The sequence below is a fragment of the Balaenoptera ricei genome, chromosome 11, assembly GCF_028023285.1.
Source record: "Balaenoptera ricei isolate mBalRic1 chromosome 11, mBalRic1.hap2, whole genome shotgun sequence".
Lineage (NCBI taxonomy): Eukaryota > Metazoa > Chordata > Mammalia > Artiodactyla > Balaenopteridae > Balaenoptera > Balaenoptera ricei.
In genome coordinates, this window is record NC_082649.1 from 16,313,710 (window position 1) to 16,340,021 (window position 26,312).

The following is a 26,312-nucleotide window of genomic DNA, read 5'->3' on the forward strand; positions in this document are numbered from 1 at the left end:
GGGGGAAAGCTTCGGGGCCACAGAGGAGAGCGCAGCAACAGGGGTGCGGAGGGCAAAGCGGAGAGATCCCCGCACAGAGGAGCGGTGCTGACCAGCACTCACCAGCCCGAGGGGCTTGTCTGCTCACCTGCTGGGGCGGGCGGGGGCTGGGAGCTGAGGCTTGGGCTTCGGTCGGATCCCAGGGAGAGGACTGGGGTTGGCAGCGTGAACACAGCCTGAAGGGGGCTAGTGAGCCACAGCTAGCCAGGAGGGAGTCTGGGAAAAGTCTGGACCTGCCGAAGAGGCAAGAGACCATTGCTGTGGGGTGCGCGAGGAGAGGGGATTCAGAGCACCACCTAAACGAGCTCTAGAGATGGGCGCGAGCCACGGCTATCAGCGCGGACCCCAGAGACGGGCATGAGACGCTAAGGCTGCTGCTGCCGCTGCCGCCACCACCACCACCAAGAAGCCTGTATGCAAGCACAGGTCACTATCCACACTGCCCCTCCCGGGAGCCTGTGCCGCCTGCCACGGCCAGGGTCCCATGATCCAGGGACAACTTCCCCGGGAGAACACGCAGCGTGCCTCAGGCTGGTGCAACATCACGCTGGCCTCTGCCGCCGCAGGCTCGCCCTGCATCCGTACCCCTCCCTCCCCCCGGCCTGAGTGAGCCAGAGCCCCCGAATCAGCTGCTCCTTTAACCCCATCCTGTCTGAAAGAAGAACAGATGCCCTCAGGAGACCTACATGCAGAGGTGGGTCCGAATCCAAAGGTGAACCCCGAGAGCTGTGCGAACAAAGAAGAGAAAGGGAATTCTCTCCCAGCAGCCTCAGGAGCAGCGGATTAAATCCCCACAGTCAACTTGATGTACCTGCATCTGTGGAACACCTGAATAGACAATGAATCAACCCAAAATTGAGGCGGTGGACTTTGGGAGCAACTGTAGACTTGGGGTTTGCTGTCTGCGACTGACTGGTTTCTGGTTTTATGTTTACCTTACTTTAGTATTTAGAGTTTATTATCATTGGTAGATTTGTTTATTGATTTGGTTGCTCTCTTTGTTTTTTTTTTAAATATAGATATATATATATATATTTTTTTTTCTTTTTCTCTTTTTGTGAGTTTGTATGTGTATGCTCCTTTGGGTGATGTTGTCTGTATAGCTTTGCTTTTACCATTTGTCCTAGGGTTCTGCCTGTCCATTTTTCTTTTTTCTTTTCTTTAGTATAGTTTTTAGCACTTGTTATCATTGGTGGATTTGTTTTTGGGTTCGGTTGCTCACTTCTTTCTTTCCTTCTTTTTTTTATTACTTTTTAATTTTTTAAATTCTTAACAATTTTTATAATTTCTTATCTTAATAACTTTATTTCTTTTTTATTTCCTTTCTTTCTTTTCTCTCTCTCTCTCTTTCTTTCTTTCTCCCTTTTCTTCTGAGCCATGTGGCTGACAGGTCTTGGTGCTCCAGCCGGGTGTCAGGCCTGTGCCGCTGAAGTGGCAGAGGCGAGCTCAGGACATTGGTCCACCAGAGACCTCCCGGCCCCACATAATATCAAATGACAAAAGCTCTCCCAGCGATCTCCATCTCAACGCTAAGACCCAGCTCCACTCAACAACCGGCAAGCTACAGTGCTGAACACCCTATGCCAAACAACTAGCAAGATAGGAACACAACCCCACCCATTAGCAGAGAGGCTGTCTAAAATCATAATAAGTTCACAGACACCCCAAAACACACCACCGGACGCAGTCATGCCCACCAGAAAGACAGGGTCCAGCCTCATCCACCAGAACATAGGCACTTGTCCTTCCACCAGGAAGCCTACACAACCCACTGGACCAACCTTAGCCACTGGGGGCAGACACCAAAAACAACGGGAACTATGAACCTGCAGCCTACAAAAAGGAGACCACAAACACAGTAAGTTAAGCAAAATGAGAAGACAAAGAAAGAAACAGCAGATGAAGGAGCAAGGTAAAAATCCACCAGACCAAACAAATGAAGAGGAAAAGGCAGTCTACTTCAAAAAGAATTCAGAGTAATGATAGTAAAGATGATCCAAAATTGTGGAAATAGAATGGAGGAAATACAAGAAACGTTTAACAAGGACCTAAAAGAACTAAAGAGCAAACAAACAATGATGAAAAACTCAATAAATGATATTAAAAATTCTCTAGAAGGAATCAATAGCAAAATAACTAAGGCAGAAGAACGGAAAAGTGACCTGGAAGGTAAAATAGTGGAAATAACTACTGCAGAGCAGAATAAAGAAAAAAGAATGAAAAGAATTGAGGACAGTCTCAGAGACCTCTGGGACAACATTAAACGCACCAACATTCGAATTATAGGGGTCCCAGAAGAAGAAGAGAAAACAACAGGGACTGAGAAAATATTTCAAGAGATTATAGTTGAAAACTTCCCTAATATGGGAAAGGAAATAGTCAGTCAACTCCAGGAAGTGCAGAGAGTCCCATACAGGATAAATCCAAGGAGAAACACGCCAAGACACATATTAATCAAACTATCAAAAATTAAATACAAAGAAAAAATATTAAAAGCAGCAAGGGAAAAACAACAGATAACATACAAGGGAATCCCCATAAGGTTAAGAGCTGATCATTCAGCAGAAAATCTGCAAGTCAGAAGGGAGTGGCAAGACATATTTAAAGTGATGAAAGGGAAGAACCTATAACCAAGATTACTCTACCCAGCAAGGATCTCATTCAGATTCAATATAGAAATTAAAACCTTTACAGAGAAGCAAAAGCTAAGAGAATTCAGCACCACCAAACCAGCTTCACAACAAATGCTAAAGGAACTTCTCTAGGCAGGAAACACAAGAGAAGGAAAAGACCTACAATAACAAACCCAAAACAATTAAGAAAATGGTAATAGGAACATACATATCGATAACACCCTTAAATGTAAATGGATTAAATGCTCCAACCAAAAGACACAGACTGGATGAATGGATACAAAAACAAGACCTGTATATATGCTGTCTACAAGAGACCTGCTTTAGACCTAGAGACACACACAGACTGAAAGTGAGAGGATGGAAAAAGATATTCCATGCAAATGGAAATCAAAAGAAAGCTGGAGTAGCAATTCTCATATCAGACAAAATAGACTTTAATATAAAGACTATTACAAGAGACAAAGAAGGACACTACATACTGATCAAGGGATCAATCCAAGAAGAAGATATAACAATTGTAAATATTTATGCACCCAACATAGGAACACCTCAATAGATAAGGCAACAGCCAAAAAGGGGAAATTGACAGTAACACACTCATAGTAGGGGACTTCAACACCTCACTTTCACCAATGGACAGATCATCCAAACTGAAAATAGATAAGGAAACACAAGCTTTAAATGACACATTAAACAAGATGGACTTAACTGATATTTATAGGACATTCCATCCAAAAACAACAGAATACACTTTCTTCTCAAGTGCTCATGGAACATTTTCCAGGATAGATCATATCTTGGGTCACAAATCAAGCCTTGGTAAATTTAAGAAAATTGAAATCGTATCAAGTATCTTTTCCAACCACAACGCTATGAGACTAGATCTCAATTACAGGAAAAAATCTGTAAAAGATACAAACACATGGAGGCTAAACAATACACTACTTGATAACCAAGAGATCACTGAAGAAATCAAAGAGGAAATCAAAAAATACCTAGAAACAAATGACAATGAAAACACGACGACCCAAAACCTATGGGATGCAGCAAAAGCAGTTCTATGAAGGAAGTTTATAGCGATAATCCTACCTCAAGAAACAAGAAACATCTCAAATAAACAACCTAACCTTACACCTAAAGCAGTTAGTGAAAGAAGAACAAAAAACCCCAAAGTTAGCAGAAGGAAAGAAATCATAAAGATCAGATCAGAAATAAATGAAAAAGAAATGAAGGAAAGGATAGCAAAGATCAATAAAACTAAAAGCAAAGATCAATAAAACTAAAAGGTTCTTTGAGAAGATACACAAAATTGATAAACCATTAGCCAGACTCATCAGGAAAAAAAGGGAGAAGACTCATATCAATAGAATTAGAAATGAAAAGAAGAAGTAACAACTGACACTGCAGAAATACAAAGGATCATGAGAGATTACTACAAGCAACTATATGCTAATAAAATGGACAACCTGGAAGAAATGGACAAATTCTGAGAAAAGCACAACCTGCCAAGACTGAACCAGGAAGAAGTAGAAAATATAAACAGACCAATCACAAGCACTGAAATTGAAACTGTGATTGAAAATCTTCCAACAAACAAAAGCCCAGGACCAGATGGCTTCACAGGAGAATTCTATCAAACATTTAGAGAAGAGCTGACACCTATCCTTCTCAAACTCTTCCAAAATATAGCAGAGGGAGGAACACTCCCAAACTCATTCTACGAGGCCACCATCACCTTGATACCAAAACCAGACAAAGATGTCACAAAAAAAGAAAACTACAGGCCAATATCACTGATGAACATAGATGCAAAAATCCTCAGCAAAATACTAGCAAACAGAATCCAACAGCACATTAAAAGGATCATCACCATGATCAAGTGGGGTTTATCCCAGGAATTCAAGGATTCTTCAATATACACAAATCAATCAATGTGATAAACCAAATTAACAAATTAAAGGAGAAAAACCATATGACTATCTCAATAGATGCAGAAAAAGCTTTTGACAAAATTCAACAGCCATTTATGATAAAAACCCTCCAGAAAGTAGGCATAGAGGGAACTTACCTCAACATAATAAAGGCCATATATGACAAACCCACAGTCAACATCATTCTCAATGGTGAAAAACTGAGAACATTTCCTCTAAGATCAGGAACAAGACAACGTTGTCCACTCTCACCACTATTATTCAACATAATTTTGGAAGTTTTAGCCACAGCAATCAGGGAACAAAAGGAAATAAAAGGAATACAAATCGGAAAAGAAGTAAAGCTGTCACTGTTTGCAGATGACATGATACTATACATAAAGAATCCTAAAGATGCTACCAGAAAACTACTAGAGCTAATCAGTGAATCTGGTAAAGTAGCAGGATACAAAATTGATGCACAGAAATCTCTTGCATTCCTACACACTAATGAAAAATTTGAAAGAGAAATTAAGGAAACACTCTCATTTATCATTGCAACAAAAAGAATAAAATACTTAGAAATAAACCTATCTAAGGAGACAAAAGACTTGTAGGCAGAAAACTATAAGACACTGATGAAAGAAATTAAAGATGATACAAACAGATGGCGAGATATACCATGTTCTTGGATTGGAAGAATCAACATTGTGAAAATGACTATACTACCCAAAGCAATCTACAGATTCAATGCAATCCCTATCAAAGTATGAATGGCATTTTTCACAGAACTAGAACAAAAAATTTCACAATTTGTATGGAAACAAAAAAGACCCCGAATAGCCAAAGCAATCTTGAGAAAGAAAAACGGAGCTGGAGGAATCAGGCTCCCAGACTTCAGACTATACTACAAAGCTTCAGTAATCAAGATAGTATGGTACTGGCACAAAAACAGACATACAGGTCAATGGAACAGGATAGAAAACCCAGAGATAAACCCACGCACATATAGTCACTTTATTTTTGATAAAGGAGGCAAGAATATACAGTGGAGAAAAGACAGCCTCTTCAATAAGTGTTGCTGGTAAAATGGGACAGCTACATGTAAAAGAATGAAATTAGAACACTCCCTAACACCATACACAAAAATAAACTCAAAATGGATTAAAACCTAAATGTAAGGCCAGACACTATAAAACTCTTAGAGGAAAACATAGGCAGAACACTCTATGACATAAATCACAGCAAGATCCTTTTTGACCCCCGTCCTAGAGAAATGGAAGTAAAAACAAAAATCAACAAATGGGACCTAATGAAACTTAAAAGCTTTTGCACAGCAAAGGAAACCATAAACAAGACAAAAAGGCAACCCTCAGAATGGGAGAAAATATTTGCAAATGAAGCAACTGACAAAGGATTAATCTCCAAAATTTACAAGCAGCTCATGTAGCTCAATATCAAAAAACACAAACAACCCAATCCAAAAATGGGCAGAAGACCTAAACAGACATTTCTCCAAAGAAGATATACAGATTGCCAACAATCACATGAAAGGATGCTCAACATCACTAATCATTAGAGAAATGAAAATCAAAACTACAATGAGGTATCGCCACACACTGGTCAGAATGGCCATCATCAAAAAATCTACAAACAGTAAATGCTGGAGAGCATGTGGAGAAAAGGAAACACTCCTGCACCGTTGGTGGGAATGTAAATTGATACAGCCACTATGGAGAACAGTATGGAGGTTCCTTAAAAAACTAAAAATAGAACTACCATACGACCCAGCAATCCCACTACTGGGCATATACCCTGAGAAAACCATCATTCAAAAAGAGTCATGTACCACAATGTTCACTGCAGCTCTATTTACAATAGCCAGGACATGGAAGCAACCTAAGTGTCCATCAACAGATGAATGGATAAAGAAGATGTGGCACATATATACAATGGAATATTACTCAGCCATAGAAAGAAACGAAATTGAGTTATTTGTAGCGAGGTGGATAGACCTAGAGACTGTCATACAGAGTGAAGTAAGTCAGAAAGAGAAAAATCAATACCATACGTTAACACATATAGATGGAATCTAAAAAAAAAAAAAAAGGTTCTGAAGAACCTAGGGGCAGGACAGGAATAAAGACGCAGAAGTAGACAATGGACTTGAGGACACGGGGAGGTGGAAGGGTAAGGTGGGACGAAGTGAGAGAGTGGCATGGACATATATACACTACCAAATGTAAAATAGATAGCTAGTGGGAAGCAGCCACATAGCATAGGGAGATCAGCTCGGTGTTTTGCGACCACCTAGAGGGGTGGGATAGGGAGGGTGGGAGGGAGACGCAAGAGGGAGGAGATATGGGGATATATGTATATGTATAGCTGATTCACTTTGTTATAAAGCAGAAACTAACACACCACTGTAAAGCAATTATACTCTAATAAAGGTGTTATTAAAAAAAAGATGTGGTACATGTATACAATGGAATATTACTCAGCCCTTAAAAAGAATGAAATAATGCCATTTTTAGCAACATGGATGGACCTGGAGATTATTATACTCAGTGAAGTAAGTCAGACAGAGAAAGGCAAATATCTCACTTATATGCAGCATCTAAAAAAATGATACAAATGAATTTATTTATAAAACAAACAGACTTAGAGAAGGAACTTATGGTTACTGGGGGTAAAGGGGGGGTAGATTGGGAGTTTGGGATTGACATGTATACAATACTATATTTAAAATAGATAACCAACAAGGACCTACTGTATAACACAGGGAACTCTGCTCAGTATTTTGTAATAACCTAAATGGGAAAAGAATTTGAAAAAGAATAGATACATGTATAACTGAATCACTTTGCTGTATACCTGAAACTAACACAACATTGTTAATCAACTATACTCCAACATAAAATAAAACATTTTTTAAAAAATGCAGGGAGGGTTAGCCAATTGCCCTCACAGGGAGTTAATACCAGCTCTGACTCCCTGCCTTTAACTACTATTGTACATCAATAAATGATTGGGAGGAAGGAAATGTGGGTAAGAGGGCTGGAGTTTGCCGGAAGCTTCCATACGGTGCTTATCTGTATCTGACTCATCTCACTTAGCATAATGCCCTCAAGATTCATCCACGTTGTCACAAATGGCAAGACTTCCTTTTTTTGGGGGGGCGGAGGGCTGGATAATATTCTATTGTACATATACAAACCACACTTTCTTTATCCATTCATCTGTCATTGGACACTTAGGTTGTTTCCATGTCTTGGCTATTGTGAATAATGCTGCAGTGAAAATGGGGATGCAGATATCTCTTCAAGATAGTGATCTCATTTCCTTTGTAAATATACCCAGAAGTGGGATTGCTCAATCATACAGTAATTCTATTTTTAGTTTTGTGAGGAACTTCCACATTGTTTTTCATAGTGGCTGTACCAACAAGTGTTCCATCTTCAGTGATGCTTCTAGCATACATATTCCTACTGTCCCCATTCTCCAGGTCCAACCACTTACAAATTCATGTGTCCTGAGTTTCACCACCCTTCCTACAGCCTAGGGTAAGTGAATGAGAAACCACTTACAAATTCATGTGTCCTGAGTTTCACCACCCTTCCTACAGTCTAGGGTAAGGGAATGAGAAACAGAAGGAGAGGCAATAGTGTGACCCTGTGTAGAATAGATAAGCACTTGCTCTTTGAAGCAAGTTTGCCGGGCAAGTTCTTCCCTGGCTGGCTGCCGGGCCTGGATCTGGAGGGTCAATGAGGCCAGACTGAAATGCCATCACTTTGAAGCAGAGCCCTGGCGGAACCTTTGAAGAAGTAGCACAGATCACAATATTCCATCATGGTACACCTTGGACAACGTAAAGGCTTTTTAACTCTATCTGAGTCTGGGACTTAAGAAAACCACATGAGAAAGAGAACATCTACTTCTGAAAGTCAATAAACTAACCAGAAATTCAGAAGAAAAAACATAGAACCTTGAGTTATTCCCAATGACTAATTTCTAGTTAATTAAACAAGTTCTACACTCTGACAAGTGGAAAGCAAAGCATAAGGCATTCAGTTTTAAGCAAAACCTGCAGCCTGTAAATATGGTTATAAAACTATTTACCAAGTTGGTTGGAAACATTTATTTCAAACCTAAACATCTTTGGGATAAAAATAACTTCCTATGTTTTTCCGCTAAAACATCTTGGACCGTCACAACTTGTTCATTCAGATATGAATATAACGTCCTTCTGAGACATGAGAAAGGATTCCCAAGCTTCCTGGAATGTTTAAACACTGACCAACAGCAACTCTGTGTTCAATGACCATGTAATACAGAGGTCTAGCCTTCTCACCATGGCCACATTTTATTAATTCTGAAGATATGAGCAAAATAGTAAGCATGTGATATAGGAAAGAGCATCAATTTTGGTGTCAGACAACCAGTTCTGCCACTAACTAGCTAGGGTGTCCTTGGACAAGTGATCTAATCTTAATGAGCCTAGATCTTCTTGTCTTTAAAACGAGGAAGGGAAACAAATAATTGTTAGGATAATTCTGAAAATTCCATAACAAAATATAGGGATCACATCTAGTACAAGCATCTAAATGGCTCTTCCACAGTTTATGGGGAGTGTTCTCCAGGGCAAATGTCTACTATGGTTCCATAGAGCTCACTTTCTTCTTCCCACTTCCCCTACAAAAATAGTTCCAAATTCTTATTTTACAAATTTAAAACAATTTACAGCACCAGAAGAGGTTCAGCAATCTCTACCTTCGGCAAGAAGAGAAGGAAGAAAAGAGAGTCTCGGCACTAAGAGTTAGACTCCTGGATTAATTAATGTGAAAGAACAAGCAGAAAAAGAAGAATTTCCATAAGTCAGGTCAAGAAAGGAAGAAACTTAACAGCGCAGTGGTTTTCTACCTAAGTTTAAAAGTGAAATGGGAACACTATACAGGCATACCTCGTCTGAATGCACTTCACTTTTCTGTGCTTTGCAGATAATGTTTTTTACGAATTGAAGGTCTGTGGCAACCTTGTGTAGTCAGATGATGGTTAGCATTTTTTAGCAATAAGGTATTCTTTAGTTAAGGTGGGCACGTTGGTTTTTTTTTAGACATAATGCTATTGCACATTTAACACACTATAGTATAGTGTAAATATAACTTTTACATGCACGGGGAAACCAAAAAAATTGCTATATTGAGATACTTGCTTTATTGCAGTGGTCTGGAACTGAACCCCCAATATATCTGAGGTCTGCCTGTGTGAGGCGTAAGAGGCAACCCTGTGAACCTGGAAGAGCACCTAGAGAAAAGGACTCCAGGGTGCTCAGAAATGCCTTGGAGTCTTTGTGGGAACAAGACACGGCAGGCTAAGAACAGTAAACAACCAAACACATATCCACACCTACAAACGCAAACTCAGCCTTAGAAATAGCAAGGTGCCTAATCACCGTGGGAGACTTGACATCCTTAAGAGAGCAAAAATTCAGAACAAGCCCCTAAAGAAGTAAAGGCTCAGACAAACCTTCAGACAATGTGCAAAGTATTTATGCTCCAGAAAGGCATGCTTCCTCTTAAATGACTCCTAGCATCCCAGGCAGCTCCTGAAGTGTAGACTGAGTCTGGTTTTTTTCCTTCCAGTTTTATTGAGATATTATTGACATACAGCACTGAATAAGTTTCAGGTGTACCACATAATGATATGACTTACATACATCGTGAAACAACTATCACAATAAGTTTAGTGAATATCCATCATCTCTTATAGATACAAAATGAAAGAAACAAAAGTTTTTCCTTGCGACGAGAAATCTTAGGATTTACTCACTTAACAGCTTTCACATATAACGTACGGCAGTGTCCATTCTATTTATCACGTGGTACACTGCATCCCTAGTACTTATTTGTCTTACAGCTGGAAGTTTGTACCCTTTGACCACCTTCATCCAGTTCCGCCTCTTTCCACCCCCTGCTTCTGATAACAACAAATCTGATCTCTTTCTCTATGAGATCGTTTGCTTGCTTTTGAAGTGTAATTGACCTACCACACTATGTTAGCTCCATTTATACCATAATTCGATGTTTCTATACATTTCAAAATGATCACCACAATGAGTCTAGTTACATCACCATACAATGATATTACATAGCTATTGACTATATTCCCCATTCTGTACATTTTATACCTGTAACTCATTTTTTTTTTTTTTTTGGTTACTGTAACTTTTTTTTTTAAACATCTTTATTGGAGTATAATTGCTTTACAATGGTGTGTTAGTTTCTGCTGTATAACAAAGTGAATCAGCTATACGTACACATATATCCCCATATCCCCTCCCTCTTGCATCTCCCTCTCATCCTCCCTATCCCACCCCTCTAGGTGGTCGCAAAGCACCAAGCTGATCTCCCTGTGCTATGCAGCTCCTTCCCACTAGCTATCTATTTTACATTTGGTAGTGTATATATGTCCATGCCACGCTCTCACTTCATCCCAGCTTACCCTTCCCACTCCCCATGTCCTCAAGTCCATTCTCTACATCTGCGTCTTTATTCCTGTCCTGCCCCTATGTTCTTCAGAACCATTTTTTTTTTAAGATTCCATATATATGTGTTAGAGTAATATTCCATTGTGTATATATACCATATCTTCTGTATCCATTCATCTATTGATAGGCACTTAGGTCACTTCCATATCTTGGCTAATGTAAATAATGCTGCAGTGAACATAAGGGTGCATATATCTTTTCTAATTAGTGTTTTTGTTTTCTTTGAGTAAACATCCAGGAGAGGAATTGCTGGATTATATGATAGTTCTATTTTTAATTTTTTGAGGAATCTCCATACTGTTTTCCATGGTGACTGCACCAGTTTATGTTCCCACCAACAGTGCAGAAGGGTTCTCTTTTCTCTACATCCTTGTCAGTACTTGTCATTTGTTGTCTTTTTGAAATAGCCATTCTGACAGGGGTGAGGTAGTATCTCACTGTGGTTTTGATTTGCATTTCCCTGGTGATTAGTGATGTTGAACATCCTTTCATGTACCTGTTGGCCATCTGTATGTCTTCTTTGGGAAAATGTCTATGCAGATTGTCTGCCCCCCATTTTTGGGACCCAAACAGGGACGTGAACATCTGCTCATTTTTTAATCAGGTTGTTTGGGTTTTTTGACGTTGAGTTTTCTGAGTTCTTTGTATATTTTGGTTACTAACCCCTTATCAGATATACTGCTTGTAAATATCATCCCCAATTCATTAGGTGACCTTTTTGTTTGGTTGATAGTTTTCTTCAATGTGAAAAAGTTTTTTAGTTTGATGTAGTCCCATATGTTCATTTTCATTTTTGTTTCCCTTACCTGAGGAGACATATCCAAAAAAATATTGCCTAAGACAGATGTCAAAGAGCTTACTGCTTATGTTTTCTTCTAGAATTTTTATGGTTTCAGATCTTACATTTAAGTCTTTGATCCATTTTGAATTTTTTTGTGTACATGATGAGAGAGAGTAGTCCAGTTTGATTCTTGTGCATGAAGCTGTCCAAAATTCCCAACACCATTTATTGAAGAGGCTGTCTTTTCCCCATTGTAAATTCTTACCTCCTTTGTCATAATTTCCCATTTAAGTGTGGGCTCATTTCTGGGCTCTCTATTCTGTTCCATTAATCTGTGTGTCTGGTTTTGTGCCAATATCATACTGTTTTAATTACTGTAGCTTTGTAGTATAGTTTGAAATCAGGGAACATGATACCTCCAGCTTTGTTCTTCTTTCTCAAGATTGTTTTGGCTATTCAGCACCTTTTGTTTTTCCATACAAATTTTAGAATTATTTGTTCTAGTTCTATGAAAAATGTCATTGGTTTTTTGACAGAGGTGGCATTAAATCTGTAGACTGAGTTGGGTAGTATGGTCATTTTAACAATATTAATTCTTCCAATCCATGAGCACAGTATATCTTTCCATCTGTTTGTGTCATATTCAATTTCTTTCAGCAGTGTATTACAGTTTTTCAAGTACAGGTCTTTTTCCTCCTTAGTTAGATTTATTTCTAGGTATTTCATTCTTTTTGATGCAATTATAAATGGGATTAATTTTGTAATTTTTCTTTCTGATAGTTCATTGTTAGTATAGAGAAATGCAACAGATTTCTGTATATTAATTGTATCCTGCAATTTTACTAAATTCATTAATGAGCTCTAGTAGTTTTTGGTGGTATCTGTAGGATTTTCTATGTAGAGTATCATGTCATCTGTAGTGTCAGTTTTACTTCTTCCTTTTCAATTTGAATTCCTTTTATTTCTTTTTCTTATCTAATTGCTGTGGCTAAGACTTCTAATAGAAGTTGAATAAAAGTGGCAAGCATGGGCATCCTTGTCTTGATCTTAGAGGAAATGCTTTCAGCTTTTCACCATTGAGTATGATGTTAGCTGTGGACTTGTCATATATGGCCTTTATTATTTTGAGGTATGTTCCCTCTATACCCACTTTGTTGAGAGTTTTTATCATAAATGAATGTTGATTTTGTCAAAAGCTTTCTCTGCATCTATTAGGATGATCATATGATTTTTATTTATTTTATTTTTTATTTTTTTGGTAGCACTGCACGGCATGCAGGATCCCAGTTCCCCAACCAGGGATCGAACCAGTGCCCACTGTAGTGGAAGCATGCAGTCCCAACCACTGGACCACCAGCGAGGTCCCAATCATATGATTTTTATTCTTCAGTTAATGTGGTGTATCATACTGATTGATTTGTGAACCATATTGTACCCCTTGGATAAATCCCACTTGATCATGCCACTCCCTTCTTGCCTGTAACTTGTGTTTCCCTTGATGCTTTTAAGATTCTCTCTTTATCTTTAATTTTTGCCATTTTAATTACAATGTGTCTTGATGTAGTCCTCTTTGGGTTGATCCTGTTTGGGACTCTGTATGCTTCCTGGATCTGAATATATGTTCCCTTTCCCAGGTTAGGGAAGTTTTCAGTTATTATATCTTCAAATATGTTCTCTGCCCCTTTCTCTTTCTCTTCTCTTTCTGGGAACTGTATAATGTGAACATTAGTATGCTTGATGCTGTCCCAGAAGTCTCTTAAACTGTCCTCATTTCTTTTTATTCTTTTTTTCTGTTCTCCTTCACTGATTTCCACTACTCTGTCTTCCTGCTTGCTGATGTAGGTCGATTCTTTAGACTCCCTCAGTCTTAGACTGGGACTTCTTAGGAAATTCTGACTCAGAAAGATCAGGGGTGGGGCCTAGGAATCCCTGTGTTTAAAGTGTTGCCCAGGTGATTCTGATGGTGACCACTGTAAACAAGGACAACTTGAGCCACCTCATGACACCTTATGTCCTTAGGATGCCTTAAGTCCTTATGATACTTTGAGCTCCGTCCCACCCTTTTGATGGTTCCCATCTACTCGGCTCTTTCTGAAGAACAAATGCTGATAAATCTGTTTTCACATGTTCATCCAGGTATTCTTCAGTCAAATGAAAAACCAAAGCCAAGGCTATTCAGCAGGAGCACCCCATGCTTCTTCCTGTCTCCATCTTGAAGTGATTCAGGCTCACACCCACCCTTCCAGGTGCAGAGGGGACCTTGTCTCCGTGTCCTCAGCTGACCATGTGCTGGATCCTGTCCCCTCTCACATTTAACCCACTCTGCATCAAGTCTCTGTCAACTTCTTCTCCACAGGTTTTGTGATTTCTTCGCTTCTGTCTTTAGATATGGATAATTCCCCTCTAACTTTAAAACTGAAAACAAACCTCCCCTTGGCCCTTCCTGCCATTGTCTCATCTCTCTTCTTCAAAGCCATCAGATTTCTCTTATGAATGGTCTACACATATGTCCATTTCTTCCCTAAACACTGTATCATTTTCCCTCTTCACCACTTTTCTAAAACTGCCTTCTCCACCATCCCAAACAATATTTTTCTCAAAAAATTCAACCCTCCTCCTCCCTTGAGGGCCCTGCAACACCCCTCCCACCCTCACCTATTTCTGTGCTACTAAATTACCTTTTTAATGCTGCCCTCTCTCTGGGCTCCTCCACGGGCATTCAGTGGGGAGTGTTTACCAGGGCAAGTCTCTGCTGTGGTCTCATCTCATTTCCGCCCTCAGTGAGTTTGTTCCTTTTCCTGGTTTCATCCACCCCACCCCAACCCATGCCAATGACTTCCAAATCTCCATCTCCCCAGCTCTGATCTCTCATGCCTCACACTGCCTTCAGGGCATTTTTTTTTTTGAAATCCTGCTCTCATCTTAATATGGCTCAAGCAGAAGTCATTAGTTCACCTCTTAGTCAACCTCTGTTTCCAGTTTCTCCATTTCTGTCAAAAGTAGTTCCATTCGCCAAGACACTCTTATACCCCCCTCTGCAACCCCATTGGATTTATGACTGGGAGAGTCCCAAAACAACCACCAGACCACCTGATATTTTGCACAATTATTTCATTCCTTTGGGTCTTGAAGATCTTTCCTTTTAATGTTTTTAAATACCCAAATACTATGTTTGCTTAAGCAAACACAGATGTAAAAATTTAAAAGTCCCCTTTATCCTCCACAGCAATCGGGGTGACTGTTAAGAGGGTCAAGGTCACTGTGACCACTAGCTACACATTGGTGACTATCATTCCAAAACCAGATAGATAAATAGATGAAAGAGAGAGCATTTTATTTTTTTTACTTTAAACAGGACATGGGATCATAATATACATACTGTTCTGCAACTTGCTCTTTTCACTCAATATGATGAATATCTTTCAATCTGACTTTATTTTCTCTAATACTTGTATATAATTCCACAGCTTGAGTATACCATAATTCAATCTAACTATTCCTCTACTGCTTAACATTTAGGGATCTTTCTATCTTTAAATGCCCATTGAGAAAGGTCACTCCTTAAACCACTGACTTACTTGTCAATTAATACTAAAACTAGGATCACTGTGGACCGGCAGCTAGATAAAGAAAGAACTCAGGGCAAGCAGGGAGGGACATCAGGAAGGAAGGGAGTAGACCCTGACAGTAGGAGTCTTCACCACACAGCCTCTGCTTGAATACTGCCTGGGATGGGGGACTCATGAACTCCAATGATGATCAATTCTTTTATCTACACAACTCTCATTAATAAGAAATTTTCTGACAATTGAAACCTACCTCCCTAAAGTTTCCATCCCTTGAGTTTAATTCTGCAGAGGACACATCATAATTATTTTCTTCAAATGTCTGAAAACTACTATTGTATCCTGTCTAAGGCTTTTCTTCTTTAAGTTAAACACCTCTTCTTCCTTCTGTAATCCTCCTCATAGGAACTAGGTTCAAAAGCTCTCACCTTCCCTCTCACCTTATCTGATTCCAACACAGGTAATGTTTACCTGATAAAAAGAGTCATTCCTATGCGAGATTCTTTCTCACTTCCTGGGTTCACTAAATTTACTAATGTTTCAGCTTGGATCCCCACCTTCCCATTTCACTACAGTCAAAAAAAAAGTTTTCTTTCCAGCTGTCACTCCTTTCTTTACTCACTGCCTTCTTCTGCCCCATCTTTTCTGCCTTGAAGTATGAAATTCCTTCATCCCATAGAATCCCCAAAGTCGAGTCTTTCTTACTCTTCACCAGATTCTAACTGAAAACCCAACTTCCCCTGCAAACGCCACCTACACTCACCTCACTTAAGCTCAGTGCTATGACATGAGGATTTTTGCCTATGAGCTTCAAAAATGTGATGAAGGTGGTGATGGGGAAATGATAGCAAACAACATCCACATAATTACTGAGCAGTTTATTAAAATCTTCCCTATGGATCACCTGCCTCATGTGAAATACACAAACACCCCTAATGTATATATATTAGCTTATTTTACAAATAAGGAATCAGGCTCTGAAAGGTTAAATAGCTTGTCCAAGGTCACACATCTACAAAAGACTGGCTCTAAGCCTAGAACCCAGCTCTTCAAAGTCTATTCCAGCATTGTTCCTACTATGTTAGAGCAAGGTAAGTTCACAGGACAGAACTCAGAAGGAAACAAACATTCATTACACAGCCTGGGTCTAAAATTTAGTCACTTTTTACAGCTTGCACTCCATAATCCCTTGAGAAGATTTTTGCATGAATTCTTGTGGCTTAAGCAATATACACTCAGAATGGTCCTGTTGAATGGACAACTGAGATGCAGAATAGTATTTCTATGGTCAAAACAATGAGGAAATATCTCATTGAGCAATGGTAAATGCCTGGAGAGTTTTGTACAGGGGTGGTTCTGCTGTTTGATGTTACAGGGAGAGAAATATTTATCTTACTAAACAACTATTCATTCATGAAGATTACCTGATGAGGAGCCTGAGGATTCAGGATGAACCAAAAGTCCTTTATATCTTTACTGAAAGTGACTTAGATGCATGCAATGATTTTAATAAATCTGACTTTAAAGCAAAAGTGAATCTAAAGCACAAACACATACCAGTGTAATTGTGTGCTTTCTTTCCATTCTTCTGACTCGAAAATTCTCTAAAAGCACGCTGGTCCCAATGTTCACAGACATAGCACAACTAATAATCCCTGATTTAAAGTAAAAAGCATCATGTTTTAAATAAAATTTATTTTTCAGAACAGTTTTAGATTTACAGAAAAATTGCAAAGATAATACAGAGAGTTCTCATATATCCTACAACCTATTTCCTTTATTAGCATCTTACATATAAAGTTTTCATTTGTCATAGTTAATGAACCATTATTGATACACTAGTATTAACTAAAGCCCATACTTTATTCAGATTTCCTTACTACCCAATGCCCTTTTTCTGCTCCAGGACCCGATCCAGGACACCACATTGCATTCACTTGTCATGTCTCCTGAGACTTCTCTTGGTTATGCCAATGGTTATACAACCTTGTGAATATACTAAAAAAACATTGAATTGTACACTTGAAATGGGTGAATTGTAAGGTACAGAATCCTAGATTAGAAAGAGGACATTAGTGGAAAAATTGGTGAAATTCAAAAAGTCTGGAATTTATTTAATGGTTATCTATCAGTGTTGATGTTTTACTTTTGACAAGTGTACCTAACATTGAGGAAAACCAGGGGAGGCATATATAAAAACTGTTTGTACTATCAGTACAGTTTTTCTGTGAATTTTAAATTTTTCCAAAATAAGTTTGGTTTTTTTTTTTTTTTAATTACCATAGAATGTGATCTATTATTATGAAGCAAAGGGCAAACCTTAGATGAGGTGCAAGTCGCTTCGTGAAATATTGGTGAGACACTTAGTATTTTCACTCGTGCTAAAGAGGGATAATTACAAAGTGACACAACAAAGGACTTCTCTGAGGCCATCAAGTTCAAGGCCTTCTTCAGGAAATGAGACGCATCAGTGGCATACCCCATCTATGGTTACCTAACCGGCATTTTATGGTCCTCATTGACAGCTACTCCACAGTCTGTGGCTCTTGCCATCTTTTGTCAGCTCTTTTACTCAAGTTCATTTCCTTTTTTGTTTAGGAACCTTCAGTCCAGTTGTTCTTAGAACCATTTTTCCTGCTCATTTCTAACTTCTCCATATCATCTAGAAACTTTGCAACAGAGAATCAAATTTCAACACATATAACTCTAATAAATATTTGAGGGTTGCCAAGCACACAAGAGATGGTTTTCCAGCTCTCCTAAAAACTTGTAAGTGGTCAATTTCTAAATCATTTTACAGCCCACTACCGTCTTTCTAATTCTCTCTGCCGTTTCCACTAGCTAAGATGCACAGTCATAATTCACTATTGGTTATGACAGTGAAATTGGGCCCCACTTGGTATCTTGATGAAATGATTACTTTTAGTTTATAGCCTCCTTTCGCCCTTCTTTCAAACTAAGATAACAAAACTGGCCATCAGATAAAGATATCTATAAAGGCTCTCAATACCTCAGTAGAAAGATAAACACATAAGTCAACTTCAGTTTTGTAACTTAGGCCCACTGTAAAACTGAGGTAAATGTTAACTCGATAAGGCTGAGATTACAAAATAGTCCTTTATTATACTCTTTTTGTAAACTCCACCCCCAGACCCTACACATTAAGAAAATGAAAAATCTTTTTGTTCTTCCCTCCATGATGTGTAGAAAACAGCTCTCTGAGTAGAATTTCATATACAAATTGATTTGCTTCCCTTTTGTTCAATAACCTGCAGGCAGGTTAACACTTACTGTTTGGGGGTGAATGGGCAATTCTCTTTTGGAACTGAGAAGGGAGGAAAACCAGCTCAACATCCCTAGTAAACAAGAAACAGAAGCTCTTTTTCACATGGTCTTATTTCCAGAGTAAAGCACACAAATTCCTAAGGCGTTCTGACCTTACTCTAATGAGGAGGTGGAAGAAGAGAGATTCCAGAGCCCTGAAGGTCAATTTGCTTCAGCCAACATGCATGGAAATGCACACATTTCACCGGGAGAAACAAGAAAGGAAAATATACAGATACAATCCTTTTAGCTACATCCACTGAAAAGTAAAAAGAAAAAGAAAAAGCCTTGGAGGGGGGCTTTGCCCTCAAGAAGTGTTTCTTTACGATCTAAAACCAAGCCTTCCTTGCTCCTGTTGAAGATCTTGGAATCACAGAATTCTAGAGCTGCATTGGGCTTAAAGAGCATCATTTCCAGCAGATGGAGAGACCAAAAATTCTGCTGACACCGGGCCAGTAGGAGGCAGAGCCATTTTCATCCCTGGGGCACAAGGGAAAGGGAATCTTTAACGTCCTCATGCCTAAGTCCAGAGTGTACGCTCTCCCTCCCGGGGAAATCGGAGGCAAAGCCCATCTTCTGCTCGCCCTGAGCTCAGCAATCATCCCGCCGCCCCACCTGCCCCGCTGTACATGGTCCCCATGTTCTCCATGTTCCTGGGGACCATGCCAATGTGGGAGACCCCTCCCCAAACCCATCACCCACCCCCACCAGCGTCTTTCAGCGTTTGCTAAAGGACAAGGCCGTTCCTGGAAGCAGAGAAGCAGAACTCTCAGAAAAGACAGAAAGGAAGTCAACGTCACAAGAACTCTGTAGATGCAGATATGAATCAATCCCTAAGAGACACTGTTAAGTTTTTTTAAAAAGGCGAAGAGTGGAAGAACCGTACACTCTCGTTTGTGTCAGAAAAGACAGAAAGATTCTGTGTACATGGCTGCCTCGCCTACCTCTGAAAGGATGCCACTGGCCGCCAGTGGGGAGCGGATCTGAGCAGCTGCAAACTGGGGGGGCGGCGTGAGGGGGGCGTGAGGGGGGCGTACACCACAGGGACTGACCTTTCATTATACCCCCTTTTCTGCCTTGTGGTTTGATACTAAGTACATAAGCTACCTAGTCAGAAAACTCATTTTTTAAAACTGTATTTATAAAAAATAAAAACCAAAAAAATTAATCAAACACAAACATTTTTTAATTAAAACAGATAAATATTTAAAATAAATGAAATTAAATTTTTAAAAAGGTAGAGCAAAAAATAATGCCAGGGATAAAAAAAAGTCTTTGGAGGAAAGAAGTCTCAACCCAGTGACACTCACAGTTAAACCACTTCATGAAATTTCACAAAATGACTTTTGAATTTAGCAACTTCCTCTAGGCCTTAGCAACCTTGTGTTGTATACCTCTGCTGACTGTTTCAAATGAGAAGTACAGAATGATGGATGAGACAAAAATGGGGGTGAGGGGGAGACAACCACTCTATTTTTTAATGACTCGTTTGAAATAAGAAGTTAGAACTCCCTGAACAAAACTTTTCCAGTACCCCTGCTCCTTTTTCAAATGAGGCTTTCAAACCCGAGCTTTGTGTTGTTGTTTTGGTAAATAGGCTGGAGAATGGAATATCTGTAATAATATGATGGTTGCGAAATCCCCAGCACCATCCCCCAGCCAGAAGTCCTAACTCAACACTTAGAGCTCCTTTTATGCTGTGTGGACTTTCAAAACCATACTTCAAAAAAGATTAACCGTGCTCGCTTCGGCAGCACATATACTAAAATTGGAACGATACAGAGAAGATTAGCATGGCCCCTGCGCATGGATGACACGCAAATTCGTGAAGCGTTCCATATTTAAAAAAAAAAAAAAAAAAAGATTAACCACTGATAACAAAGTTATAGGCAGAGCCCCACTATTATAAGGAAGTTGGTAAATGATTAACCGAGTGCATATCTTTTGGCTAACTAAAATGGGTTAATGAGTTCATCTTGTGGCAGATGATCACGTTTCTAAGCCCTATGGGATAGTGCGCTTTTAATAAAGCACATTTTTAACCCGTATAAACTACTTGAAGTTACTTTTCCCTCTGATTATTCTCTATCCTTCGGCTATCCTGGCAAAACTACTAGAAATTGTCATTAACAAGACTGCAGCAAGTTTTCCCTCTGTCTTGTTTACTGAAAGGGTTGACTTACTTAAAATAGAAAGCTTCTGAAAAGCATACAACCAAATACTGTTATTAAATTACACAAACTGAATTCTTTTTACAAGTTGCTGCTCCAAAAAGATAGTTCCAGATTGTATCTCCTTAGATATAATCTTTCCATGAAATTTTTCTTTATAAATGTAATTCAGAGGCCATGTTTCAAAAACACTTGGGAGTACTTGGGTATACAGCACTTTTTATATATAAGTGACTTGACTTCAAACTGCAAAAGGAAATTTGTACGTGTTGTTCACACACACTTGAGACAACTGGACAAAAAAATGATATTAATATCTGCCTTTATAATGGTAAGTAATGCATCTATCAACTCTACATAATGAAAACGGGAATGGAGAATTTTATATTTAAACAACCCAAGATTCACATTTAACTATCAGTAATTGGGCCATTAATTAACTCTCAAATCAGAAATTAGGCCTATTCAATCTGAAGTGTAGGGTCCAAATAATAAACAGGCCTAACCAGTGGGTAAAAAGAATTGGCTCCTAATTTTATCATCACTTAGTCATCCATTCCAGTGCAAATTATGTAAATAAAATTCCACTTCAATGGAACCAAATTTATTTAGTTCTTCCTTTGTACTAATAAGCATACCAAGATGACTAAGATCCAGCCTCGCTCACTGCCCAAGAAGAAAGGTCATCTTTTCTCGGCCTCAGTACCTCTGCTCAAACAGCTTCCTCTTCCTGGCATATTCTGCCTGTCCTACCAGGCCTCACCCCTGCACTTTCCCCTTCTCCTTCTAAAGCAGCAGCTCCCAGGAAGCTCCCCTCACCTTCCCCAGGACAGGCCCAGGAGTGCTGAGGCCCGTGTGTACACATTTTCTGGAGCATTGAGCACATTGCTTTACAAGAGTTTACACGTAATAAAGTAATTTACCAAGTGCGTATTGGTTTGTCTCCTAGAAGACAGAGAGCCTAATTAACCTCTGTATCCCCCTTCTAGCCCAATATTTGGCATCCGGTGCTCCATAAGCAACTACAGAGAGAAGCCTCTCAGAATCAGGCAGGGCAGAAAGACGATAAGTATCTGAGACATAAAGTAAGAGGCACCATGCGGGAAAAGAGAATGAAATATTGCCATTTGCAGCAACATGGATGGACCTAGCGTATATCCTACTGAGTGAAGTAAGTCAGACAAAGACAAATATTACATGATATCACTTATATATGGAACCTAAAAAATAATACCAATGCATTTATATACAAAACAGAAACAGACTCACAGACATAGAAAACAAATTCATGGTTACCAACGGGGAAAGGGAGGGGGGGAGGGATGAATTACAAGTATGGGATTAACAGATACAAACTACTCTACATAAAATAGGTAAGCAACAAGGATGTACTGTATAGCACAGGGAATATATGTACTGTATATTCAATATATTGTAATAACCTACAATGGAATAGAATCTGAAAAATACACATATAACTGAATCACTTTGCTCTACAGCTGAAACTAGCATTGTAAATCAACTATATATTTCAATTTTTAAAAAAAGACAGAAACACACACATAACCAATATGCAGACAAGTAGATATGCATATACAAAGTCAATAAACATAATCCCTCCCACCAAAAAAAGAAGCACATACAGTATGGAGAGAGTGCTATGGAGAAACAAAGAAAATAAAATCGGATCCATTTGGCCCTGGGGGAGGCGGGGGGATGATCTACAAGGGGAGAGGAGAGAGCAAGGCCAGGGTTACAGAGAGCAGACAGGAGGGGATGAAAAAGGAAATGAGGATGAGGACTAATGTCAGGGAGAGGGAAAAGTGTGAGCAGAAGCTGGAAGGTGTGAAAGACGCAGTGCATCTGAGGCACAGGAAAGAACTCATCCGCTGTGCTGATGGTACAGTGCCCAGGGAAGCAGTGGCTGGGACGCAGGTCAGTGACTAGAGCAAAGTCTGCAGAGGCAGTCGTGGGTGCGAGCCCTGCCTGTGCCCCTGCCCAGCTCCCAGGCTGCCCACCCTATTTGTGTGCAGCTCCAGGAAGGACCACAAGGCTCAGGGTCAGTCGCTGGCCGCGGCCTTACCAGGGCTCTGGGCCCCCAGGGGACACCTCTACCTGCCAAGCACCCACCCTGCCGCTCATCCCTGAGCCTCCTGCCCAGCACGCAGGCTTGCAGTCATGGGCTCCCGACTTCCTCCTCCTCCTCCACGACTTATCTTCCCACCACCGACCTCCCTCCCACTGCCGAGGTCCTCCTCAAAGCCCTCCCTCTGCTCTGCTCCGGAAGCCTCAGTGTCTTCCCAGCTCTCTCCCTCCGCTCTTAGCCTTGCGGGAGAACTGTCCGCCCCCACGCGTTTGCTTTCCCATTTTACCACCACAAACGGCAAGGAGAGAGAAGAAAGTCACTGCTTTTCCAGATTCCCCCATTGCTGCTTTGGACCATTTTTCTTCCACCATCCTTCTGTCATTTTAGAATATACTTGTGGACTAAAAGATATAAGTGCTGTATAAAGTCAGCCAATTATGTGAAAGTAGCGTATCTGTCTTTACTGTGTTTGTCATTAACCTGAATAAAAGACCTTTAAAATTGACTTCTTTAGAAAGCATTTGAACGCATTTTGTTTGGTACTGTATTTATTCAATAAAGTGTTTAAGTAGTGCCAAGTGTGAACTGGGCCCTAGGATGGTGTCGGTTGGAGGGAACGGGGGTGGTGGGACTGAAAGAACAGAGCAGGCTGGCCCCCGCTCATCAGGCTCAGCTGCTGCCTCCTTTGATAAAGGGGCTAACAGAGCTCTTCCAACGCCCTTTGAGAAGCACCATCCTTCCAGCCAGGAAGTACCTACCTCCAGACCCCACTCAGGGTCCTAACATTAAATGAGATGCGCCCTGGAGAGGGGCTGGCTGAGTGCCTGATAGCAGAGCCTGTCATACCCTCTCTGGTCCTTCTTCATTGTCAGGATCTACCAGTCTACCTCCACATTCCTGGAGAGTTTAGGTACCACAGAGTCTTTCTCTCCACCCCACATCCCCAGTCACCTGGGCAGCTTCAATGTTTAGGAGGACGATCAATCAAATCCCCCAGTTCTGGGCTTCCCTGGTGGCGCAGTGGTTGAGAGTCTGCCTGCCAATGCAGGGGACACGGGTTCAAGCCCTGGTCTGGGAAGATCCCACATGCCGCGGAGCAACTAGGCCCGTGAGCCACAACTACTGAGCCTGCGCGTCTGGAGCCTGTGCTCTGCAACAAGAGAGGCCGCGACAGTGAGAGGCCCGCGCACCGCGATGAAGAGTGGCCCCCACTCGCCGCAACTAGAGAAAGCCCCTCGCACAGAAACGAAGACCCAACACAGCCAAAAATTTTTTTAAAATTTCTAAAAAAAAAAATCCCCCAGTTCCGCGGCTTGCTAAACTGAATTGACTTTCACCCCTTCTCCCATGTCCACACCTTGACTTTCATCCTTGCCCAGGGAAGCTTCACTAGGAATCTTCAACTTAAATAGTCCGGCCCCCGGCTCTCTCACTTCCCCTGCACCTGCTCCTCAAAGTCCCTCCAATCTCCAAATGCTGCCCTTTCCACTGCCATCACCTCCAACTATTTGTCAGCATCTTGCAACACCCTTACTTCTTAACGTTCCAACAACCTTCCCTGCACACGTCCAGCTATTTATTTTACTTTCGCTCCTAGAAGGAGCTGCTGAAAGACAAAAACCACACATTGGCACAAATCCTGAAATTTTTGATTTTCAGGGCGTTGATTATACTCAGCAACCCATTAAACTGACGCCAGGCTGCTCATTCTCTGCTCCCCCATAAAGACTACTCTAAACACCCACTCATTGTCAAAAGCCCCCGCTCCACCTCCATCCCTGCATCCTTCAGCCATGACCTCCTGCCCCACCTCATGAAATGAAAATCCGTTCACATCTTAAACCCTTCAATGCCTTCCCTTTGATGGCAGTAATGCCTCTAAACTTCAGGTAGCACAAGAATCACCTGGGCAGCCCCATCACTTGGATATGAATTCGGATTCACTAGGTCTGAGTCAAATCCCAGAAGCATATTTGGCAATAGACACTGGTGATGGTCCATCCACCAAATGTGAGGAAAATCAGTCTATAACAGGGGTCTCAAACTCCAGTCCTCAGGCCAAATCCAGTCCCTGCCTGTTTTGTGTGGCCTGCATGTTAACTACGTGTTTTTACATCTTTAAAGGGTTGGGAAAAAAATCAAAAGAAGAAAATTTCACAACATGTGCAAATTACATAAAATTCAAATTTCAGTCCATAAATAAAGTTTCATGAGAACACAGCCAGGCCCAACGATTTACATATTGTCTATGGCTGCTCTCACGGCACAATGGCACAGTTGAGTCGTCGCAACAAAGGCTGTACTGCCTGCAAAGCCGAAAATATTTACTGTCTGGCCCTTTATAGACATAGTTTGCTTCCCCCTGGTCTGCAGGATGAAGTACAAACATCTCACCAGAGCCTCCCAGCTTCCTCATGATGTGACCCCGGCCTCCCTCCCCAACCTAGAGTCCCAAAGTCTTCACCAGCCTCACCAGCCACTTCAGTGGACTCAGTTCCTTGAATGAAGTGCACACTTTCACACCTCCCCACCTCTGTACGTGCTGTTCTTTCTACCCACTTTGCCTGACAAATACCTCTTTGGCCTTCAAGACCCGATTCGTGGTCCTCCCCACCTGTGAGATGCTCTCTGACAACCACATCTCCCCCACCCGCCCCCCACTTCCACTGCACTTAATTAATTTGTATCCCAATTATCTGTATACAGCAGTGGTTCTCAAACTTTTGGGCATCCCAGCGCCACCTAGAGGGCTCATTAAATCCCCCGCTGGCTGGGTCTGCCCCCAGAGCAGCAGACAGGGTGCCAGGCGGAGAATAACATTTCTAACAAGTTTCAAGGCTGATGCTGCTGGCCCCGGCACCACACCACACAGGAGCAACACTTCTTGACTTCTGTGTCCCCACCCCACCCAACAATGAGTTTTTCGAGGATGGACCCTATTTTATTCATGTTTGAATGGTAGCAGCCTCACCCAGTCCCAGGAATTCCTGGAACACGGCAGAAACTCAGTATTTGCTGTTTGTAGTCTAACCAAATGATGTTCCTCCCATAAGCCAATGATTTCACTATCAGACAATGAAAAGGAAATTAAGTGGGGAGAGGAGACCTAGCCTTGTAGGAACTACTGAGGCCAAAAAAATTAATGAACTGGATCTCTGCAGGACGGACATTCTGTGACCTGCCATATGCATCCTGAGCTGGGGTCAGCTGGAAAGCCCCAGGGTGGAGAGTAGATTGTTCAAGTCAGAAACC

General features: G+C 40.8%; 1 protein-coding gene and 1 non-coding gene across 3 annotated transcripts in view; one reads left to right on the forward strand and one right to left on the reverse strand.

Annotated features, from left to right (window-relative positions):
* Positions 1-26,312, reverse strand: part of MBOAT1 (membrane bound O-acyltransferase domain containing 1) — a 110,591-nt gene that overhangs the window by 78,816 nt on the left and 5,463 nt on the right. The gene's annotated exons all lie outside the window — the stretch shown is intronic.
* On the forward strand, positions 20,542-20,648 carry LOC132375524 (U6 spliceosomal RNA). The gene has a single exon (XR_009506068.1). It is a non-coding gene; the product is annotated as a U6 spliceosomal RNA (small nuclear RNA).